This window comes from Canis lupus, chromosome 35 (assembly GCF_011100685.1).
Source record: "Canis lupus familiaris isolate Mischka breed German Shepherd chromosome 35, alternate assembly UU_Cfam_GSD_1.0, whole genome shotgun sequence".
Classification (NCBI taxonomy): domain Eukaryota; kingdom Metazoa; phylum Chordata; class Mammalia; order Carnivora; family Canidae; genus Canis; species Canis lupus.
In genome coordinates, this window is record NC_049256.1 from 13,598,783 (window position 1) to 13,614,492 (window position 15,710).

A 15,710-nucleotide genomic window follows, 5' to 3' on the forward strand; every position below is an offset into this window, starting at 1 on the left:
GGATTTATCAAAATAGTAAAAATTAGAGACCACCATGATGTACACTAATGGTTAACCTACATAAAACTGGTACAATGGAATATAGGAAGGTATTTTAAATGATATAGAAATATTTTCATGAGTTAAGATCAAGGTTAAAACATCAGGTTGCAAAAGTAAGGAGGCACAATCCCTTTTTGAAAAATAATACCTACATGAGAAAAAGGGAGAGAATATCTATCAATATTGCAGCCACATCTTTAGGTGAAAGAATGATCATGATTTCTACTGTCTTATTTGTAGCTATACGTATTTTCTGGGTTTCTGTAGTGAACATAGATTGTTTCAGCAATAAGGAAAATAAAAGCTATCATTGATATTTACACAGATTCTTTCACATAGAATTAAAGAAAGCAAACTACCTAGTGCCGGAAGAGCAGATACTCCACACCCAAGAGACCCAACTCACCAATCTCAGCACTTTGCCCTAAGCAACCTTGATGGAACCTCATTTTTTTTTCAGTATCAGGCTCTTAATTACCCATTAATCCAAGCTAGTGTGAAAGACAAAACCTGTTCGCCAATTCTACTATATCAAAAGAAAACAAACAAACAAAACTCTCTCCCCCAGGATTGAAAGTCTCTTTCAATTCCATGGTTTTATATAATAGTGTTTTAATTTCTCTTTTCAAAAAAACTTCTCTTTCCTTCCAAGGAAGTAATGTAGACTAATAAAATGATAAATGTGAGGCCAGATGTCTTTTTCGGAGAAAAAAAAAAACAAACTTTAAATAAGCTTCATAGCTCAATTGTTCTTACAAGATGAGACACAGATGGAAAGGCCTGTGGATTAGAACTTTCATTTCCCTCCCCCAAAAAAAGGATATCAAACTTTATCTTTTATCTTTTGTGGATAGCAAATCATATGATTCTATTTTTCTTCCAATTAATGGTTAGAACAATACATATATTTTAACATAATTCTTATCTTCTTGGTATTAAAATCCAGGGCTCCACCCTTTTAAGGAGAGTGATCTAGGACCCTAACACTAGAGGAAGGAAGTATAGAATAAATGGACTGAATTTGTTTAGAACCTGTATCTAGACAACCCACCTCCATTGCCTGGTAGTCCTCTTTGCTTGTCAAGAAGCCTCTTCTTATATGTAGAACATTCAGTTTAGGTGGGTATGGAACAGAACTAATCAAGGGACGTCTATCCACATTAAAAACAAAAGAGTTCCTCAGACTATTTCCCTCTTCATAAATACCCTCATTTCAAAATGTAGGAATTTTTAAACTCATTTTTTTTCTTGCTGGTAATTAGTTGAAAGGAGGGACAAAATTGCTGTTTTATGACAATTGTGTTGTTCCTGTATCTCCTTCTTTCCCCAAAATAATTCATATTTCTCTTCCTGAAGATAATACTTCTTTCTTACTCCAGGCATTTATAAAAATGCTCTCATTGAATCTCACATAAGATCTGTGTGAAATTCCTTCAGGTTTCAAGAAACAGAGATGCACTTGGGTTCTCTCTGTGCATTGTGTTTCTCGTAAAAAAAAAAAAAAAAAAAAATCCTGAGAGGTATTGGCAGCTGCAGAACTGGAAGGCTATTCCTTCTGTCAGGAGCTGACAGTGGCTTGTGTTCCGGCATCTTCTCTGTAGTGACCCAAGAGCAATGGCCCTGGCATGCCCTGCTCAGATCCGGCATGCCCCACTTCTCTCACTAAACGTATCTTCCTCTTCTACCATTGACTATGTCTTTGCTACCTTCTTCCCCTGTCATGGCTTCTGCTTACTTCCCTCTCTCTGCTTCTTTGCTCCTGCTCTGCTCTATTGTATGTCACTTCTCTGTGTGTCTCAAACTCCTCAAGAAAGAGCATGTTTGGCCATCAGTCACCCTCTAGTACCAGGTAGAGAACCCTCAGGAAGCAGCAGGCTTCTTAGGCTATAAATGGCCAGATTACAAATGGCTGTCTCTGTGCTTCAGTTGTCCACTCTCCTGTGTATCAGGTGTTTCTCTGCCCTGCAAACACCTCAGCAATGGCCATGGATTCAGCAAGTGCTTCTTCCATCAATGTCTGGTAGATAAACTTCCTAGATTATTCTGTGAGTTGTAAGGTGATGTGACATTTCACATAATAGGAGGAGGCCTCATTGCTTGTTTTCCTCTCAATCTCTGATTGACAGGAATACGGGGGGTTCAGAAATCATAGGAGAAAGGAAGTGTAATAGTTTGAGAAAATGTTGACAAATATAGAAGATTACAATTTGCCTAGTCACATAAACATTCAAAATAATGCAACACAAGATCAGGCCCTGAGTTTCTTTAAAGGCATTACACGAAATGCATCCTTGATTACATAAGGCTATGACAAAGAATACTGTCTCATCACCGAAAATAACTGGTAGGTTTTAATTTGACTTGTTAAAAGTTTACTTTTTTTTTTTTTACAAGAATCATTCTCTATCTTGACATGGGTGTTGGTTACAAGGGTGTATAACAAATGGGAAAAGGACACCTACTTATACTTAATGCATTGTTTTTGATGTTTGCTATCTTTCAATTTGAAGGACATTCCATGATTTCTTTCTGCCATCTCATCCCCATCTTGGCCAAAGCTTCTCCAGCTTGAGGCTCCAGCTTAAACAGGCCCTACACTGCACTCTGCTCTTCCTATTGTTCTGCCCCATATCAGTCACCTGTTCTGAAGTAGTTCTGGTCTGCTTCTGTCTTCACCAGGCACCGATTTCAGTAACTCCTGTGTCTCTCTTACTGCCTACTTAGCAGTGTGCCTCCTGAAGGCAGACATCATCCTTGATTTTACCTCGTATGTCTCCATAGCAACCAGCACAGGACTTAGCTCATAGTAAAATTTCATTAAGGACATGAGTCTAGAGGAGCACCTGTGTGACTCAGTCAGTTAAGCTCAGGTCATGATCTTGGGGTCCTCGGATCAAGCCCTGCGTCGGGCTCCCTGCTCAGTAGGGAGTCTGCTTCTCTGTCTCCTTCTGCCCCTCCCTGCCCCCTGCTCCTGCTCTCCCCCCCCCCTCAAATAAATAAAATATATTTTTTTTTTTTTTTAAAAAAAAGGACTTGACTCCAGGAATGTTACAAATGTCAGGAATCACAGAGACCCGTGGCCTTTTATTCTTTCTGAAAGAGATAGCTGATACACAGGGTGTGTGTAGGGAAAGATGGACAAACATGAACTTTTTTTATTAGTAAAAATTTTAGAACTTTAATCTTTTTACTTATTTTAAACATACACGTGCAAGATAAAATTAACTACTTTAAAGTCTACAATTCAGTGGCATTTAGTACCTTCATAACTTTGTGCAACTACTACTTCTATTTTCTTTTTTTTTTTTCAAATTTTTATTTATTTATGATAGTTACACAGAGAGAGAGAGAGAGAGGGGCAGAGACACAGGCAGAGGCTCCATGGAAGCAGGCTCCATGCACCGGGAGCCCGACGTGGGATTCGATCCCAGGTCTCCAGGATCGCGCCCTGGGCCAAAGGCAGGCTCCAAACCGCTGCGCCACCCAGGGATACCTACTTCTATTTTCCAATACATTTTCATTGACCCAGAAGAAAACCCTGTACCCATTAAGCAGGTTCCTCTGCTTCTCCCCTATCCCCAGCTCCTGCCAACCAGTAATCCGCTTTCTGTCTCCCTTCACCTATTCTGGACGTTTCATATAAATGGAATTCTACAACATGTGGCCTTTTGTGTCTGGCTTCTTTCATTTAGCATAATGGTTTCAAGGTTCATCCCCAAGGTATCATGTATCAGCGCTTCACTGCTTTGCGTGGCTCAAGTACTAACCCTTTTGAGCATGAACAAAGCAGCAGATGCTGTGCCAGCTAGTTTCCATATGTATCCCCTTGTAGTCCCTGAAGCAGCCCTAAGATATATATAAATAGTATTATCCTCATTTTACAGGTCTGAATACTAAGGTTCGAAGACATGAAGTCTCCAGCCTGAGTTTGGAAAACAAGCAAACCAGCCCACCTGGTCTGGGATACACATTCCTGACCCCAGGTATCACATACCTAGGTGTCTCTCCTGGTAGGGTCCTTCCTTCACTTCTGGGTCTGTCTATGCACTACCTGCTGACAGATTAGTGACACAGCCTGACAGTTCAGAGTGGGCCAGACAGATGCTTGTCTATGGTTTCCCTTGCTGGAAATCACTTGTTAGTTCTCAATATAGATACTGAAAACTTTACAGAAATGTCTGCTGCTCTCCAGAGGCCATGTAAAGTTTCAGCCAATTGAAACCCGAACCCAATTTTCCCTCATCTCAGGCGATCACTGGAGAAGAAGATCTCTTTCAAGCTCTGTTTAAACTGTTGAAAAGAAGGGGTGCTTTGAATATGCATGAGCATCACCAAGGCATCAACAGCAGAGGTGGATTTTAATAATTAATTCATTAGGCCAATTTATTTCTCTAATTGGTTGTGAAGCTTTGTCAACTAGGAGATAGTAAAAACAATTAAAAATGTAAAAAAATTTAAAACCTAGTGAAGTTTGAGTATTAATGATGCACAGGGAAATGAAAACAGACAGGAGGCCCTAATTATTTCTCAAATAAGTTTTTAAATATTTACAAATTGCATTTCAATGAAACTCATTTTTATTTTTATAAATGTGTACTGTCTCCATTTGTGCTGGGGTATTGGCTCCAAACATAAGGCCTGAGGGCCCTTTGGCAGTTGAACAGCAGCATTCTTAACACTGGGGTCACAAACCACTTCAGGGGGGCTGGTAACTCCTCTCAATTATCTGGAAAACATTTTGAGTGTGAATTTTTTTTTGAGATAGGAATGCAGAACTTTTTTCAGATTCTCGATTTAGGAACCACTACCTCACAGTTTTCTCCCTGACTCTCTGAGGTGGTGGTCAAGGTAGTCTGACATGTGAGACCCTAACTTTCTCTGCAATGGGGGAGGGGCTTCTGTCATCATCCCAAGAACTCTCATGGCCACTTGGCCCCTTAGCAGGGGCTTGGAGCCCAACCTCAGAAAGGCTATCCCTCTATCCTTTCCGCCTGTCCCTCTCTTATGAGTAAACCAGACTGTACAGCCAGGTCAGAAATGCAGCAAGCGCTGGGGGCTGCTAGTTTCAAGGCTGAAACTAGAAGCAGTCAGCTATTGGAGATTGTTTTCTGGAAGTGCAAAAAACAAGAATGAGCAGAGCCTGGCAACTCAGAGTGTGGTCCATGGACTGGCATCTTCTGGGAGCTTGTTAGAAACATAGAATCTCAGGCCCCGCCCAGATCAACTGGATCAGATGTCTGCATTTTTAACTGGTTGCCCAGGGATTCCTAGACCTGATGGAGTTTGGGAAACACAGGTCAGGCTGGTGCAGTATTCTGAACAACGCTCTCCATTCTCAGCATGGCTCCTTCTCCTCCATCTCGCTTAGGAAGCCACATCCTCCTCCGTCACCGCCCTAACTCCCCCATGTCACATAGGATTCCTGTTGTTCCCTGAAGTCAGCTAAAGAAGCACAGTTTCTAATACGTGTGATGTCCTGTCCAGCCTCTGTCTGGTACACAAACTCCTGTGGCTGCCCTCTCTTCATGGTGCTGTGATAAGGAGAGAGAAAGGGGGCGCCTGGGTGGCTCAGTTGGCTAAGTGTCCAATTTTTTATTTCAGTTCAGGTGATAATCCAGCCCCATATTGGGCTCCACGCTGGGCATGAAGTCTGTTTAAGATTCTCTCTCTTGGGTTGCCTGGGTGGCTCAGTGGTTGCGCATCTGCCTTTGGCTCAGGTCATGATCCTGGGGTCCCTGGATCGAGTCTGACATTGGGCTCCCTGCAAGGAGCCTGCTTCTCCTTCTGCCTGTGTCTCTGCCTCTCTCTCTATGTGTCTCTCATGAATAAATAAATAAAATCTTAAAAAAAAAAGATTCTCTCTCTCTCCCTCTGCCCTCCCTCACTCACTCTTGCACGTGTGTGCACACTTGAACTTTCTCTTTCTCTTAAAAAACAAACAAACAAACAAACAAACAAACAAACAAAAAAAACAAGAAGATGAGAGAAAAGAATTGAAAGATTGAGTTCTCCAACCATTTCTCTATGGGCTGTACAGCCATGAGCAGGTCACAGCCTTTGGGGCCTTCTTCCCTCGTCTTCAATCATTAGGGTTTATGGTAAGGATCAAAGATACTTCTTAAAAGTACTTTATGCCCAGTTCCAAAAAGCCACTTTATTAGGTATGCGTGACATGCAAAAATATGTTCCTGTTTAATGCGTCCAACTTGATGAGTTTGGGGACAGGTATGCACCCATGAAGTCATCACCACCAACAAGGCCATCATTTCCATCACCTCCCAAAGTCTCCTCCTTCCCTCTTTGTATTATTATCACTGTTATTGTTGTAGTATTATTATTATAATAATATGGTAATAGCATAGGATCTACCTTTTTAGCAAATTTCAAGTGTACACTACAGCACTGTTGGCTCTTGGCATTACTCTGTGTGGTACATCTCCAGAACTTATTCAATTTTCTGAAAAGGCAATGAATTAAAAGCTAGAAAGTCTGCTTTTCTTGTAGCTGATCAGGCTCTGACTAGTTTTGTGTGAGCTTGGGTAAGTCTCTTCCCCTTTGTCTCCTGGCCAATAAAATGAGGCTTTGGTGGTCTATCATATCTTCTGACTCTGTCATTTTATGTATTAGCTCCCAGAGGAAGTCATCACCCACCAGAGGTTCTAGAAGTGGTGAAAAAAGCTGCACTGTAGAGTCAAATGCCTGAAGGGTATCCCTCGAGACAAGTATATGTGCATTGTTCCACTTCCACAAACATTAATCCCCCTCCATTAGTGATTCTAAGTTGCTGTGACTGCTTTATACAACCCAGAGCCCAAATCCTTGGTCCTTTGTGACATATCTTCTGTTAAGTTTGCCTCAAAATGCAACACGCTTCACACTCACTGAGCAGGGTTGCAGATTTCTCTTGACAAAATGAAAAGATTAATTTTGAGCTTCAATACTTGGTGTTTATCTGTCATGGTGCCAACTGCCATTGTAATGATATAGTCTCCCATGCAGACAATTAAAAATCATGCTGACGGAATCTGTTTTAATTGGTTTTGCTTTGAATTATAATTCAATGAAGAGGCATCGCTTATGTTATAGGAGAGCCACCACGCTTTGTTTGAAGTTTCAGCAATTCTTTGATTTCCTTTAGATACAGCTCTTTCTCCAAAACATCTCAAGGAGTCCCCCAAAGCCAGGGAAGTAAAAGGAATGGTTTCCGTGGTGCCTAGAATTCCTTTTCTTTTTATTCTAGGCTCCAGGGCTACCCCCGCATCCCCTGCCGTCTACCCAAAATTCCCTTCTCCGCTGAGAGCCTCACATTCTGGTATTTTCTCTTCTTGTACCTTCTTACTTCAAACTTACCTGTTTTAATCGTTCCCTCAAGAAGCCAGATCACTGCCACTGACAAGCAAATGTGGCAAATGAATCTGTCTCCCAGTATTGAATAGTGGGTGCTAGTGAAGATGCTCTTTCCTCTTCTTGGTTTACAAATGGAAAAAGAAGACAATAATCATCCTCCTCTTTTCACTGAGCGTTAGTGACAGTTGCATGGGAGAGGAAGGGGTAATGATGGAACAGCTCCTTAACCCCACCTTCTCCCAAATTAAGTCATACTGGAAAAATCCCAGCTCACACCCAACAAAGGGGACCAAACACAGGCTTTGTGGGAAGTTAAAAGAGGGATCTGATTAACTATCCTTGTTTTTTTCTTCTACTTTTCTTTGTCCCTTTATCTCTTTTCTGCCCTAGACAGCTTCCTTTACCCAGCTGAACACAGAACAGTATGCAGAACCTTTCCACAAGAGACTAACAGTGTTTAGGAACTTTGTTCCCCTTTCCTTGTGTATGCTCATCTTCCCGGGGAACAAGGTTTAGTTTGCAAGAATCTTTCCAACGAGGACAAGAGCAAGTTAACTGAGCATGGCTCTTCACCCATGAGGGTGGACCCTTTCTAGATACATAAGTAACAGTTGTACATGAATATTATCTTCTAGAACCTTCAACCAATGCTACTTTAAATGGCCCCCTTTCAACTCAGAATTGGAACTCCATAAATGACGCTTAATTTAAATGAGCATTGACATTAACTTGAAGAGGCTGTTGACCTATCTCCTTAATAGGCCTGATGGAACCAGGTCTACTCAAAAGACATACCAGCCACTCACCCTTTTATGAGAGCTGTTTTATCAGACCTGTTCATTTGGAGTCTCAAAGAAAGGATGTCACCTCTTAAACATGTCATCTTTCCCTTAATCTGAGGTTCTCTCTAAGGTAAATTCAGTCATTCCCTTTAGTCTTTTAGACTTCTGTAATTAAACGCTGTGGGTGTGTATCTTGGGTTTCATATTAGGGAGAGACAAAGCCTGATTAGGCTCCATCCCCAGGGACAGATCACTAGTCTGAGACAAGACTCTTTTTATTCTTGAGGGCTTTGCGTTCTATGACATCCTGGGTCAGAGACCTCTATCACTGGTGCCACCATCCCAGAAAATCATATCTGACACTTTTCGGCTATCTTCATAACTTTAGAGTATCATACAGTGTTTCAGAAATGGGAAATCCTGTTTTCATCTACATAAATCGCAATAGCCCTAGCTTGGGAGAGAGGCTTTGATTTTTTTTCCTTTTGCTTTGAAAAATCTTTCCAATTTTATTAACAGACCAGGGCAGTCAGAAGGATGTGGTTACAAGTGTCAAAAGACTTCATGAATCCTATTTCAAAAAAGAAGACCCAATTATCAGGACAGTATTTACATTGGAGTAGGATGTGCAATGGAATTAAAGCTTAGGTGTAAGAGCCTCCAATGGGGTTAGCAGTGAGAAAGAAAAAAAACCACTGTGGTGACTCAGAAGGGCACAGGCGTGTGTGTGTCCTGTACATGTGTGTAATGACAGGATTTTTATAGTGGCAGTGTGGCTTCCCTGATTGGCAGGGAGGAACAAGTTTGGCTCCACTTGCCTAGTGATCTAAAGATGATACTTTTTATAAACCCTTACTGCCTTTTGGCATTTTTCATGAGTAGTGGAAGAAAAGACTCTTTTAGAAAGGGGGTTTTAATCAAGGAAATAGTGATTGAAAATTATAAAGCAGGTGAAGTTTCTGCCTCCGTCTCCCTTTTCTGCAAAATTTTACTGCTCTCCATACCATCTTCAGATTTTTCCATCCATTAAATCCTGGAAAAATAATTTTAAACTTATTCATAGCAATAATAAATGGCTTGGCAGTCCCTAAAGTAAAATGGTTAATGGTCAGAAAGATCTGGAATTGAATCCTGGCTCTGCCACATACTGTGGAATCTTGGAAAAGTTCGTCTCTGAGCCTCAATTTCTTGAACTTGAAAATGGGAAGAATCAAACCTTCCCAGTGAATTGCTATGACTGAGTGAGATAATGGTCTAAAGCACTGATTGCAGGAGCTGGGACACAGTAAATGCCTAATAAATGATAGCTTTTGTTATTGTTGTATCACATCACCCTAAAGTGAGAAAAAGAGATTTCAAACCTTGGGAATTTTTCTAACATTAAATTGGAAGTCTTTGGTGTTATTTATTAGGAAAGACAAATACTGAAATCAAACCATTTCCTATTAGGAAGGTAGGTTCTTTATATTGCACAAAATCACTACTAATTAAAAATAAGCAAATGTTTAATTTATTTTTTAGCTTTACTGAGGTATAATTGACACATGAAATTGTAAGATAGTTAAAGTGTGCATCGTGGGGATTTAATACATGGATATATTGGGGAAGAAGTTCCCCGATCTAGTTAATTAACACATCCATCACCTCACATATTTACCTTAATGGTATATGAGTACATTTAGAAAATTGCAGTGATTTAGAATACAGCGTTATCAACTGTAGTCACCATGTTTCACATTCACTCTTCGGGCTTGATTCATCTTCTTGCCCCTTTGTACCTTTTCATCAACTCCTCCCTATTGTTCCTCCCACCCCCAGCATGAGACAGCTACTTTTCTACTCTATGTCAAGGAGTTAAACTATTTTCTTTTAGAGTCTACATATAAGTGATAGTCTGCAATATCTGCCTTTCTCTGTCTGGCTTCATTCACTTACTGTAATGCCCCCAAGGTCCAGCCATGGTGTCCCAAATGGCAGGATTCCCTTCTTTCTCATAGCTGAATAATATTCCATTATACATGTATACCACATCTTCTCTACCCATTCATCTGTTGATGGACACTTAGGTTTTTTCCATGTCTTGGTTGTCATGAATAGTGCTGCGATGAAGATGGGAGTATGTACCTCTTCAAGATCCTTGTTTATGAAGTACCTCTTCAATATCCTGTTTTCATTTCCTTTGGATATATAATTAAAAGTGGAATTGCTGGATCATATTGTATTTCTTTATTTAATTTTTGGCAGAAGCTCCATTCTGTTTTCTATAGTGACTGAACCAATTTACAGTCCCACTATCAGGGCACGAGTATTCCCTTTCTTCATTCTTCACATCCTTGCCAACACTTATTATCTCTTGACTTTTGGATTATGACCATTCTAACAGGTGTGAGATGATATCTTAATGTGGTTTTGATTTGCATATCTCCCTGATGATTAGTGACATAGAGCACCTTTTCATATACTTGTTGGCCATTTGTATGTCTTTTGTAGAAAAACTATTTAGTTCAGAAAACAAAAAGCAAAAAAAAAAAAAAAAAAAAAAGGTATTTAGTTCCTGTGCCCATTTTTTCATTGTTTGAGATTTTGGGGTATTTTTTTTGAACTATATGAGTTCTTTATATATTTTGGATATTAACTCCTTATCAGACATATGATTTGCAAACATTTTCTCCCTTCCCATAGATTGACTTTTCAGTTTGTTTATGGTTTCCTTCACTGTGCAGAAGCATTTGGGTTTTATGTAATCCCACTTGTTTAATTTTGCATTTGTTGCCTTTGTTTTTGGTGTCTAATCCAAAAAAATAATTGGTAAGACCAATGTCAAGAAGTTTACCCTCTATGTTTTCTTCCAGAAATTCTGTGGTTGAGGTCTTACATTTAAGTCTTTAAGCCATTTTGAGTTGATTGTTGTGTGTGGTGGGATGTGTCCCATCAATAAGAGTTCTTTATCAAGCAAGGCCACATCACAAAACCTGGCCATCTGTGGACATCACCTACTTTTGGAAGCTCTGCCATCTACTATTGTCCACATAACCTTGTGCAAGTTACTTGTATTCTCTATGCTTAGATTTCTAATTCCAGAACATGAGAGGAATAGTTCACCTTTTCATGAGATTTTAGAGGAGAGTAAAGAAGTTCATATATTTCAAGAGCCTTGAAGAATGAATGAGTGACACATGGGGTGCCCTAAATTTGGTATTTTCAAAGAACTTTATTAAAATCAACACAGTGAATCCAAGAAGTTAATTTGAAAGCATCCATTCATTAAGTGCACGATGAATTTAAGAAAAATAAAATACAAGAAATATTCCAGTGGTTCCACTACCAATAAGATGTGTGAATTTTTTCAGCGAAGCTGAAAAAACATTGTGTTAACTATACTCTGTTGGTTATTATGTGCATAGCAAGCCCGCCTCTGAACCTGGGTAGATGTGTCCTGTTGGCTTTCATATGGATTAGAGATCTGTAAGAAACATAAAAGCCCTGGGAGTGAGCTGACCCACTTCCATGTTCAGAACACAGTGTTGTATTGAATTACACAATTGATTTTTAGAAAATCCCTCTCTCAGTTGGAGCTTCAGATTCATTCTATATTTTGCTTCTCTCTGTGGTTTCATCTGTTAGTGTAATAGAGCAGAAGTAGTTTCCTACCACTTTAGAAGCTTGTACTTAGGGTTCATTCATTACATCCATTTTCTTTATTTTGTAGACAAATATAAGCTAAAATTCATTAGCTGTTAGGGGTCATTTGCTGCTTCCCTGAGGTATAACAGCATTTTGATTTTATACATTCCTGAATTACCTTTCTCATGATTTTCCTTCCAAAAGAAGGAAAATTCTGTTGCCGGCCTCATGTCCTCAATGGGATTATACATCTGCATACCATTAAGGCAGAGAGAAGCCATATGAGTACTTCCCATTATCAATGTACTGCTCTGGAAGAATAAGGCTCAAGGATGGATTTCAGAAGGTTTCAGAGGGAGCAGTGAAGGCAGAGATGGAGACTAGAAGGGAAACAAATAATGCTGTCCTATTTCCTAGCTTTATTTTCATCGCACGCTTAATCCGTACTCCACCATGTAATAACGGGATCTATTAAGACACTTGGGTCCTGAAGTTTCTGTGGATTGACATTAATATACATGGTCTAACAGCAGGTGTATCTGACACCTAGTGTAGTGGTCAAGAGAGCATCAGTTCTGGAACCAGAGTATCTGGACTCAATTCTGGACTCCATTTTCACTTCTACCGTTGTGACCTTAGGCAGGTAACTTCTGCTCTCCGCGCTGGGGTTTCCACATCTGTAAAGTGAATGCAAAGGAAATTAAGTTAATATATTTAAAGCATTTAGAAGATTTATTGACATTATTAACTATTACTAGCTGTTTCTCTGTTCCTATTTCTGAATGAGGTGATTGATAGCTATTGAGTTTTGTTTCTCTGTTTTTGTTTTTTTTAAATTGTATTTATTTATTCATGAGAGACAGAGAGAGAGAGAGGCAGAGACACAGGCAGAGGGAGAAGCAGGCTCCATGCAGGGAGCCCGACATAGGACTCGATCCTGGGTCTTCAGGATCAGGCCCCGGGCTGAAGACGGCGCTAAACCGCTGAGCCACCAGGGCTGCCCTCTGTTTTATTTAGAAACACACTAGCATTTTACAAATGGAATAGGGAAATGACTGAAAAACATCAGTTTTTATTAATATGGCCTATCCCTTTTTAAAAGAAATTTTGAAAAATCATGTGCTGGAAGTAATAAATCTTATCATTCTTGTTTTGCATGGCTCGTGCATTATAAAAGTCGCATCCAAAAGAAAGTAATGAACTTCAGCCTACGCACTGTCTTTTTACTTCCCCAGAGACTTCCCTCCAGTTTCATTCTTTGCATTATTATAGTGCTGTTTTAAAACAAAGATACATGTGCCCATCATACATCAGGACCTGTTTTGAAAGAAACTACCCAGACTCAGCCTTAGGCCCACATGCCTATTAATAGTAAAAGGATAAGTTAACCTCTCTATTAAAATGAATGTCCAAGTTAGATTATGTATCTTTTTTTTTTTTTAAGATTTTTATATTTATTTGAGAGAGAGAGAGAGAGCTTGTGCATATGTAAGCATGGAGGTTAGGGGGGAGGAGCAGAGGGAAAGAGAAAATCTCAAGCAGATCCCCCACCCCCACCCCCGCCGCTGAGCCACCCAGGTGCCCCTATACTATTTATTTTAGAAAAAAAGATTGGATTTCACACAGGAAGGACATATTAGGGGTAAATGGTAACCAAAAATGAAAGCTCCCCTTGCTCTGCCATTGTAGCCAACACCACACTGGGCAGCTAGAAAGTTCCTCTTCACTGAGAATATTCACCCATTGAGTATATAAACAAAATCCTCCTGAATCAGTCAAGACACATGGATCTGCTTTCCTTTAGTTATGAACCAGTTTGGATTAGTGATTTCCAACCAGGCAGGAAGATAAATTGCAACAACCTTTAAGTGAACTTGGCATTCCAGCCCTGATCATCTCTTGAGAAACTCCTGGTCATTTTGCTTCCCCTCAGCTACTTCTTGCTGCTCCTGCTTTCTACCCTCCCAGCTCTACTTTGCAGAATTTGTTTCTATTTTTGCTCCTTTCTTCACCATATGATCCTTTGCATGTTTGGCTGTGTCACTCTCATCTGCTAGGGCATTGCCTTTTTCATCTTTATCTCATTATGAAATGAAGGTTTGCTAAACTCACCATCACTCTTGATAACTTCTCCATTCATTAGGAAGGTAAGCATTCAAAATAAAGAACAGAAAGAAAAGAAAAAAAAATTTAGAGGAGACTTTCCATGATGTTAAGTTTACATTAGTGATGGGGATTTTTCTTTTTTCTTTTTTTTTAAAGATTTTATTTATTTATTCATGAGAGACACGGAGAAAGAGAGAGGCAGAGACACAGGCAGAGGGAGGAGCAGGCTCCATGCAGGGAACCTGACGTGGGACTCAATCCCGGATCTCCAGTATCACACCCTGGGCTGAAGGCGGTGCTAAACTGCCGAGCCGCCTGGGCTGCCCAATGGGGATTTTTCGACATTTAAGTTTTCTTTGAATTTTAATGAATAATTTTAATAGATTGGGAGTGTTTCTCACTATGGCTCTATGCATTCCCTTATGTTAGAAGTCTCTGTAATGTTGAAAATAATTTTTCCCCATGGCAAACTCCAAAAATCCAAACATTTCACTGATTGACTTAGAAACAGGAAAGCCAATAAACTGTACATTTATTTCATCATTTTTTTTTTTTTTAGAGAGAGAGATTTTAAGTAATCTCTACACCCTACATGGGGCTCAAACTCACAACCCCAAGGTCGAGTCTCATATTCCACTGACTGAGCCAGCCAGGTACCCATCATCTTTTTATTATTATTAGTATTATTATTATGGATGTATTTACCATTTTTTTCCCAAAGGAACTGAGCAGCTCACAAGGATACATACCCTCCAACAAGATCGCTTGAATTTAAAGTTGTGACATCCCTTTTCCAAATAAAAGAAGAAAAAGTTAAAGACATAGCTGGAAAGGGGGCACCTGAGTGACTCAGTCGGTTCTCAACTCAGATCTCGATCTCAGGGTCACGAGTTCAAGCCTCATGTTGGGCTCTGCATTGGGGATAAAGCTTACTTAAAAAATAAATAAATAGGGCAGCCTGGGTGGCTCAGCGGTTTGGCACAGACTTCGGCCCAGGGCGTCTGTGTGGAGCCTGCTTCTCCCTCTGCCTGTGTCTCTGCCCTCTCTCTCTCTCTCTCTCTGTGTGTGTCTCTAATGAATAAATAAAAATCTTAAAAAAAATAAAAATAAATAAACAAACAAAGTTGGAGACAATGTGGAGACCAAGAGGCTAAACAAGTATATCTTCATGACTCAAACCTCTTCTTTGGAGTTCACCTGGTTGACTAGGAAAATAGAAATACAATCAAATTTAGTAGTAATTCTTCAACTTACAGAACTAACTGGTGACTTTTACCTGAGAGAGAAACTCCTCTGTGGAGACCCAAGCGTAGCCTTTTTGCTAATTGCTATTCATTCTCTCTTGCCACTCAAGTAGAAAGCCTTCTAATGACTGTGATATAGTCATAGGCTATCCTTGAATCTTCTCTAATTTATTTCTTAAATACATAATTTATAATCTTTATTGCTTTAATATTAACAACAAAAATCACTTGCAGTACATCTCAGACATACTGTGGTAGAGAATTCCCAGGTTTGCACAATGCTCAAGGTCAATAAGTCAATATAAAGGAAACAATAGCTCAGGTTAAGGACAATTAATCTTGAAACAAAGGTTAAGCAGGGATTTCTCCTATAACTCCTCATGAAGATGAGCACAGTTTGATTGCTTGGATGTCTTTCTCCATGACATGCTGACAGCAGTATCAGGAAGTTCTATAGATTTAATTATTTTAACAGTCTTGAAAATAGGTTACTAGTAACATTTTTTAAAGCCCCAAATAAAGTCCATTCTGTTCAATACCTACATTTTATCCTTTGTCCTCATTC

The 15,710-nt window shown here is 39.7% G+C and overlaps 1 protein-coding gene and 1 long non-coding RNA gene across 6 annotated transcripts in view; one reads left to right on the forward strand and one right to left on the reverse strand.

The window, feature by feature from the left end:
- Positions 1-15,710, forward strand: part of PHACTR1 (phosphatase and actin regulator 1) — a 555,031-nt gene that overhangs the window by 107,273 nt on the left and 432,048 nt on the right. The window lies entirely within an intron of this gene.
- The window catches only part of LOC106558259, a 97,564-nt gene continuing 93,002 nt past the window's right edge, over positions 11,149-15,710 (reverse strand). Inside the window, exon 3 of the long non-coding RNA XR_005384338.1 lies at positions 11,149-12,472. This is a non-coding gene — a long non-coding RNA (uncharacterized LOC106558259). The remainder of the gene's footprint in view (positions 12,473-15,710) is intronic.